Source organism: Pseudophryne corroboree, chromosome 4, assembly GCF_028390025.1.
Source record: "Pseudophryne corroboree isolate aPseCor3 chromosome 4, aPseCor3.hap2, whole genome shotgun sequence".
In the NCBI taxonomy this organism is placed as follows: Eukaryota; Metazoa; Chordata; class Amphibia; order Anura; family Myobatrachidae; genus Pseudophryne; species Pseudophryne corroboree.
The window spans coordinates 696693217-696701422 of NC_086447.1; the positions used below are offsets into that span (position 1 = coordinate 696693217).

The 8206-nt window shown below is 37.5% G+C and overlaps 1 non-coding gene across 1 annotated transcript; it reads right to left on the reverse strand.

Annotated features, from left to right (window-relative positions):
* Positions 1-6454: 6454 nt before the first annotated feature.
* TRNAL-UAA (transfer RNA leucine (anticodon UAA)) lies at positions 6455-6537 on the reverse strand. Its single transcript has one exon. It is a non-coding gene; the product is annotated as a tRNA-Leu (tRNA).
* Positions 6538-8206: the final 1669 nt, after the last annotated feature.

The window sequence follows — 8206 nt, forward strand, 5'->3', positions numbered from 1 at the left end:
CCTTGAGAAAATGATAAAGTCAGTTATAAAACCTAATGATCGCATTAAGCATTTACAAGTTTTAGATTTGTGGAAAAAAGAAATGTGTAACTATACTGCAGATAATGTTAAGACTAACCCCTGTATTGACACATGTACTGACACACCAAACTCACATAGCAATCCTCCACCATACAACAATATCACAGCATTACCAGCATCTCTATATCCAGTAAAGGAATTACAGTCACTTTAAAAGGCACCTAATAACATATCAAACATAGAGGATGATGCAGCATTCCTTCAGTTTGCTGTTTCTCACAACACACTTCCTCAGGCTGCACAGCCGTCTGCTCTACCAGTACCTAGCGCTGCACAGCCTTCTGACATACCTCCACCAACACAGGACGTGCAGGGCTCTGCCCCCCCTGCACTAACTAGCAGCATGCAGCAAACACATAGTCCACCTACTACATATGGCCCTGACCACACAAGCCCACAGCAAGAACAACATGGAGATGTAAAACAAGACGTTGACACATTACAAGACAATCTTCAACACCTTGTATCTATAATATCTAGTGACTCTTCTGCTGTTAATATGCTTGCACTGACACCGTATCTCATAGCATTAACCCTTCACCGTATAACACAGCAACAATAGCACCATCACCACTATATCCGCTGCATGCACAACAAACTGCTACCACAAGCACCAAATAACATCTCAAATCTTGAGGATGATGCACTCTTCTGCCAACACATAATAAACCACAACATGGTCCCCTATACAATAGCGCGGCCAGCCTTGATGACACCTAGTTCTCTAACATCTCACTCTGTCTCTCACAAAATAGCAGCTATCACCCAGCAGACACACACTCCTACTTCTAAATCACATAGCCTTACCACAGAACAAACAGTTTCTACAGTAGGCAATGAACTAGAGTTGCAATATGGAATAAAATAACTTATATCAATGATATCTGCTGCTTCACAAATGTCCTCTGTTTCTTCTCTTTATTTTTCTCCACTTCCTAAACCTACATTTACTTTCACTACTCCTCTTGAAACATCACCTGTATATAGAAAAGATAATAATGCCATAGGTATTTCAACATACCCCTAGATGAACAACAGATCATATTACTTATAGACATCTTCCCTTCAGCCATTGACTGGAAGCTATTTAACTCTTTGAACATATATTTAAAAACCTTATTTCATAAATATATTTGTCATAACTTTATTTGCAAGTTAAATGTTTTGGTTTTTGGTGCAGCGTTTACACTACAGTACAAAATGTTAACTCTTCGTAAGATAATTTTTTTCTATGTGTATGTATGTGTATGCATGTGTATGTACGGTATATGTGAATGTTATTCATAGTAACAAGAAACATTTATGTTTCTTGTTACTATGAATTTTAAGAATGATATTAACATTACTATTTATTTCCACAGTGTTTAAGCGCATATAGTTTGGACGATGATGAAATAGTTATATATTTTTCCACCTACACATTCAACCCTGGGTGTATTTTTTATTACCAAATACATGTGGTGAATTTTTTAAACGTATTCCTTTCTTTTGGCTACCGCCCGCTTAATTGAGTTACCTGATATTTCAGACATCCCCTTCTAAATAACGCCAAGGACATACCACACAGAAGTAACGTATCTAACGACATAATTTAATTTTCTCTCTACCTCATTTTCCTCATATTGCTGCTTATTCTCTAAATATTATATTTTCAAACTTTAATGGTCATAACCCTTAATTTAATTTACCTGTAGTTACCCTAGGGTTATTGTTATAATCTATTTCTATTGTATCAGCTTTCCATGTTTTTTACATTCCCAGATCATTTTAGATTTCTGCATGTTTCTTTGTGTTCAGCTTCATCTGCAATATAATGAGTTTTGTCTGTGTGTGTAGCTGAACAGGTGCATTAAGTCTCATCAGAGGGCCTAGTCTCCCTGGCTGCTCTGATTGGGTATTATCTCCTGTATATTTGTTTCCCTACTCTCATTCCATGCTGGTCATAGTTCCTAGTTGCTGCAGGAGCCTCACTCTGTTCCAATCTCAGGCTTTAGAATTCTCACCTGCCTCTTAGCATCCATCGACAGTGTCAGCTCTAGTGACCAGCTTTTGCTCCGTACCAGCCTTCTATAAAATTACCTTGCTGTATTATGTATCTTTATTTTTTCTTTAATGTTAGTTAAGTACTAGCTGCTACATATAGTACTATTCCTCCCAGCAAGGGAGCTTATCTCAGTTAAGCTCTCCTCAGTATTAACCTCTACCTGAGAGTCCCTCATCTCAGGACTTTAGTTTTAGTTATTATGCAATGCAATTGTTTGCCTTCCCTTCTCCCCACTGATCCTCACTGCCCATGTAGTTCTCTTAGGGTTCAGTTCCTGCCGGCTTTGATCCAGGTTACCTAGGGGTTGAGCTCACACTACCGCCAGTGGCGTAAGTCCTGGTGGGCATCCCAGTACCGGTAGACATATAGAGTCTTATGGGAAAAGCGGCTCTTATAGGCAAGAAGACCTGCTGAGTGTGTTCTATGAGCCTCAATCCCAGGTGTACAGGGGTCACTGCTTGAAGACCTAAAAAGCAACACTGAATTCCAAAGGAAGATCTCCATTCTGATGTAACAGTTATTTGCCAATATAACAACACAAGAGTTTTATTATTGTAATGTGGAAGTCAACAAAGTGGTACAAGCATTATAAAAATACACAGGTTTTGTTTTGTGACAAGTTTGTCCCAAAGGGGGGGGGGAGTAGACCATATTTGGTATAGGCAAAGATATTGTTACTATCAATAGCTGTATGGCGCATATTTCAGTAAGTTTTATATTAGAAAAGATATAAAAGTGAAAACAGGAAAAGTATGTAGTATAATAGATGGAGCAATATGAATGTTGCATGAAAGTCTGAAGACTAAAGAAGGGTCCGTTTTCATAAGGACAAAAGAAAAAGACTATTGTAGTAAGCAAGACAATGAGATACCACCTAGTTATCCCACACACAATGACATTGCAATGTCAAAGGAAACTGTACAGTCACAAAACACAATATAAAGACATTGATTCCATTTTACTTGACAATGAACCACTATGAAGAAATATAGAAATTATACTGTTCTGAGGAAAAAGAAATATTGTATAATAGTGAAATGTTAAACCTATGACAAAAAAAAACTCAGACAATTGTACCAGTCTTGTTTATAAAAGGAAATATCCTTGTGGAAGGGAAAATGGATGTGTACCAAATAATAACGGTATCTGTAGAGATCTGTACAGATAACAGTTCAGCTTTCTTTTCCTATGAATGTAATGGGAGAGAATACCCCGCTCTACACAAGGACCTTTCCAAGGTGATACAGAATAACTCTATCCACCTTATAAGAAATATGTCTTAGTATATTGTAAATTGTTTAGTGGGCAGCCAGAAGCACTGGTTGGCCACCTTTTTATAGACCAATATGCATATTTAATCATAGGAGTCTAATCCATAAGCACACTGCCCTATAGGTCTTTGGCCTCAGAGACTCCCACCATGGTAATCATTTTGTTGTCAACAGCCACAGGGAACACAGTGTGGAGTTGGCGTAGTCTTGCATACACACCAGTTGATGTCTATTGCTCCACTAACCCTGTTCCCAAGAACCTGTTTCCATATTAGATTTTCATTGGCATATGCTCAGATTCTAGAGTAAACCCAAAAGAAGATCATGCTAAATTAAATAACAGCACCACAAATTATATCCATGCCTGAAAGAAAAAAGATACACCAGAGCGCAGTCTCCTCACAGGCAAACAGCAGTGCTGGGATAAGCTGGCATGATTTGAAGCCTGGTGAGATTATGAATGTTCCGCAATTCTCTTTTCAGGTCTCCTTATACAGTAGATCACTGGGGAAGGACCAGGTCAAGGACTACCTCCACCTAGAAAAGTTGCTGAGAGAAACCCACCTGGAGAAGCTAAAATCACCAACGAGGGGGGTCTGATCTCACCCTAGGTTTAAAGGAACTGTTCAAAGGACAGTAAATAGTTTAATGCCTTGTTTGGTAAGGATGGTAAAATGGAAGAATGTGGGACAGATGAGAATATCCTGCAGCCTTGAACCTGATAAATAAAAAAGAATCACAAATCCCTATAAGGTGTATTAGGTTTAGGAATAGACCTGTCCATGATAGATTGGATGGCAGATAATATATATTTCATACAAGATCGAACGAGGGGGGAACCAGGATGTGGAGCGGAACCAGGTTCCCGGTGCTGTGGCAAGGTAACAATTCACTTGTGGGTTCTGTGACTGACAACATTTTTCCCTACATCATGGTCCATAATGGTTTAAGGAAAATAACATACAGTATGTTCCCCACACTGACTATGGTATATGAAAATATAATGAACAACACTAGGAATATGTACTAAATGATGTAAAAATAAGATACTGATCAATATGATCACCTATCAATTGAGACACGCTTATCAAAAGTATCTATATCCCGTGTTGATAGAGCTAAAAATAAAATTACTTACAATTAAACTACTATAAAATCATACCCGTACTGATATGCCTTTTGGCTTGTTATATAGACTTGTGATACACCTAGGAAGTTTAACTTTTATAGACTAGCTACAACTATCAATGCACCAAGTACTGCTATAGCTCTCATAAATGAAGAACTCAGAGAAGTATGAGATGGTAGCCATTGATTACCTGTTACTTAAAGCAGGAAGTGGTTGTGAACAGTTTAAAGGAATGTATTGTTTTAACATCTTAGATAATTATAATCCTATTGTACAAAAGGTTAAGTTGTTGCAGGATATACAAGAACATATGACCCAATCGGCTGATTGGGACCCCTTCGGATGGATGGGAGCCAGAATTTCAAAATGGCTTTACCATATACTACACTATGTTATGATAATACTTGTAATTTTTTTAATTTATGTAACAATCAAACGCATGCCTATTCTTGGACGCTCGTGTGGAAAAATACTCACACAGCCTGAAAGGAAGCCACGAACCAAGCTTATGGTAATGACCCCGTTACCTACACTGCAGTAGCCCACACATAGCAAATTAGTAGTATATCACACATAGTCAGAATATCAGAAATATACCCTAATAGGTGCTTACACGCTCAGTGCATCATATATGTACACTTAGTAAGAAGGAACCTCAACCTATAGCCAGGTTGAAGAAGATAAGAATACATCCTGTCACTACCTATTTAATTTCTCCTATCTGTCCAAGTTTTCTGGAGGGTTGAGACTTTTCACATCGATACTCAATGGACTCGTGCCAGTGGTTGCATCCAGGGAATGGGTTTTCCTATCCCATATCTCACATTACACTAATTTGGGAAAAAGTAATTTGAATATGATGAATATTTGATTTACTATATGTTGTGTTTAGGGATTAAACAAAAGACAGGAATGATGGAGAAAAATCAAATATACATCTGTATTGTTTCAGAAATTGTGCTTTTAAACTTATAGTTAAATATCTATAACTAGTACTTTAATTCCCATAATGGTCAGTCATTCTTACAGTGAGGTTTTCTGTCAACCTTTGTCCTAGCTTGTGACTATGAGCATACGTGTCTAAATAGAGACCCTTGTATTTAGATAACCAGAACTTAATGACATTTTATGAGGGTTTGATAAACAAATATCTGATGGACCTTCGGCTTTGAAAAGAGACACATAACATGATGAACAGGAATGACGTCTTTGCTGACAAGGCCTATTGAGAAGCCCTATTGATGTGAATGAGAGATCCAAAACTCATGGAGCCAGGCTGCCATCTTCAGGAGATCAGCCATTACATCTTGCCCAGCTGACCATATTTGAGACTTCCTGTTATTGCCCATCAACCAGTCTATAATCCCCTTGTTATCTGAATACACGCCCCATTGATCAATCAGTTATGAATTATTGTATAATTATGTACTATATATGTAAGCCTTAAATGTCCTGAAGGCACAGGTCTCATTGATGAAGTCTGTCTTGGGTCACATTTCTCTGCGCCGAAAATATAGGCATGGCCTCTTATTTGATAATAAATTCAATATGCTGAATATCGCAACGGAGACTCACCAATTCTTTTAAGATAATTAGGCATTAACAACACCCATAAGGGAGGATTAGGGTTAGGGCAGGAAACATGGGAGGGTTATGGTATTAACTGCAGGGCTGTTGGGATTTTAATGGTCAGGATGCCGATGTCGGTATTCTGACCATGGGCATCCAGTCTATCAGGATTACATTCTGAACCCCATTGCGTACTGTTTGGATTCTAAATTATTACATAAGTTTATTTGCACTGTCACATTTCAATGCTTTTGAGGAACACGTTTGATAGTTTACAAATGTAAACAAAATGACTTGTACATTTCCCTAATCGATTATATTGTTCCTTGTACATATTTAGGAATCTGAAATTAAAATACATACCAGAAGTGGGGTTCGAACCCACGTGGATATATATCCATTGGGTTTTAAGTCCAATGCATCAACCACTCGGCCATCCTGGTATGTTGCCCAGGGATTTTTTATGGCAAACACTATTGCACTATTCATGCTTAATTTGATGTGCATGGTTAACTTTGAACTACTTGGAGTTTAAAATATTACATAATTTTTGGTATTTTAATGGATATGATATAATTGTTTTATTTCTTCATAGAAAGCAAGGTTCTTTGGAAAAAATGGATTTAATTTTTTTTTTAGCAATGTATTTTAAGTTAATGATTTTCACTCAATTTTGAGAGTTTTCCCTAATTGCCAAAATCTTCATCGTAAATATTTAGTTAGCTGAAATTAAAATGCACACCAGAAGTGGGGATCGAACCCACATGGACATGTATCCATTGGATCTTAACTCCAACGCCTTAACTACTCGACCATCCTGGAGTGATTTTCATGTCCAATTCTATTGCAAAGCATATGTATCTTAATGTGCATGGGCAATTATTCAGCAAACTTTATACTGCTTTGACTGTAAATTATTACATGTATGGTAATTGTTGTTTTTTTAAAAGTATGATACTTATATTTCTATTCTTCACAACAAGTAAGGCACTTTTGAATAAAACGTTTCATAATATTTCCATATTTGTTTAAAGACATTTCACCATATTTTGAACTGCTCAGTTATCAAGACTGTCCTTTTTTTGTATGATTACAAGCAACATTTGTAGATAGTTGCTATCATTCTTTTTTTGTCCTGTCACATGTCAAGGATTTTGTGAAACACGTATGGTGGTGTACAAATGTAAACATCAACTTTTGTACATATCCTTAATTGATAACATTGCTCCTCGTACATATTTAGGAATCTGAAATTAAAATACATACCAGAAGTAGGGTCCAAACCCACGCAGATATATATCCATTGGATTTTAAGTCCAACGCCTTAATCACTCAGCCATCCTGGTGGGTTTCCCAGGAGCATTTCATGGCAAACACTATTGCACTATTCGTGTTTATTTTGATGTGCATGGTTGACTTTGAACTGCTTGGAGTTTAAAAATATTACATAACTTTGGGTATTTTAAAGGATATTATGATATCATTGTTTCCTTTCTTCATAGAAAGCCAGGTTCTTTGGAAAAAATGGATTGAAAATATATTTTTTTAGCAATGTATTTTAAGTTAATGATTTTCACCCAATTTTGAGAGTTTTCCCTAATTGCCGAAATCTTCATTGTACATATTTAGTTAGCTGAAATTAAAATGCAAACCGGAAGTGGGGATCAAACCCATGAAGATATGTACCCATTGGATCTTAAGTCCAATGCATCAACCACTCGGCCATCCTGGTGTGATTTTCATGTTGAACACTATTGCAAAGCATATGCATCTTTTAATGTGTGTGGCCAATTATTCAGCAAACTATACTGCTCTGACTGTAAATGATTACGTAAGTCTGGTAATTGTTGTTTCTCTGACGTCCTAGTGGATGCTGGGAACTCCGTAAGGACCATGGGGAATAGCGGCTCCGCAGGAGACAGGGCACATCTAAAGAAAGCTTTAGGATCACCTGGTGTGCACTGGCTCCTCCCCCTATGACCCTCCTCCAAGCCTCAGTTAGATTTTCTGTGCCCGACGAGAAGGGTGCACACTAGGGGCTCTCCTGAGCTCTTTGTGAAAGTTTTAGTTTAGGTTTATTATTTTCAGTGAGACCTGCTGGCAACAGGCTCA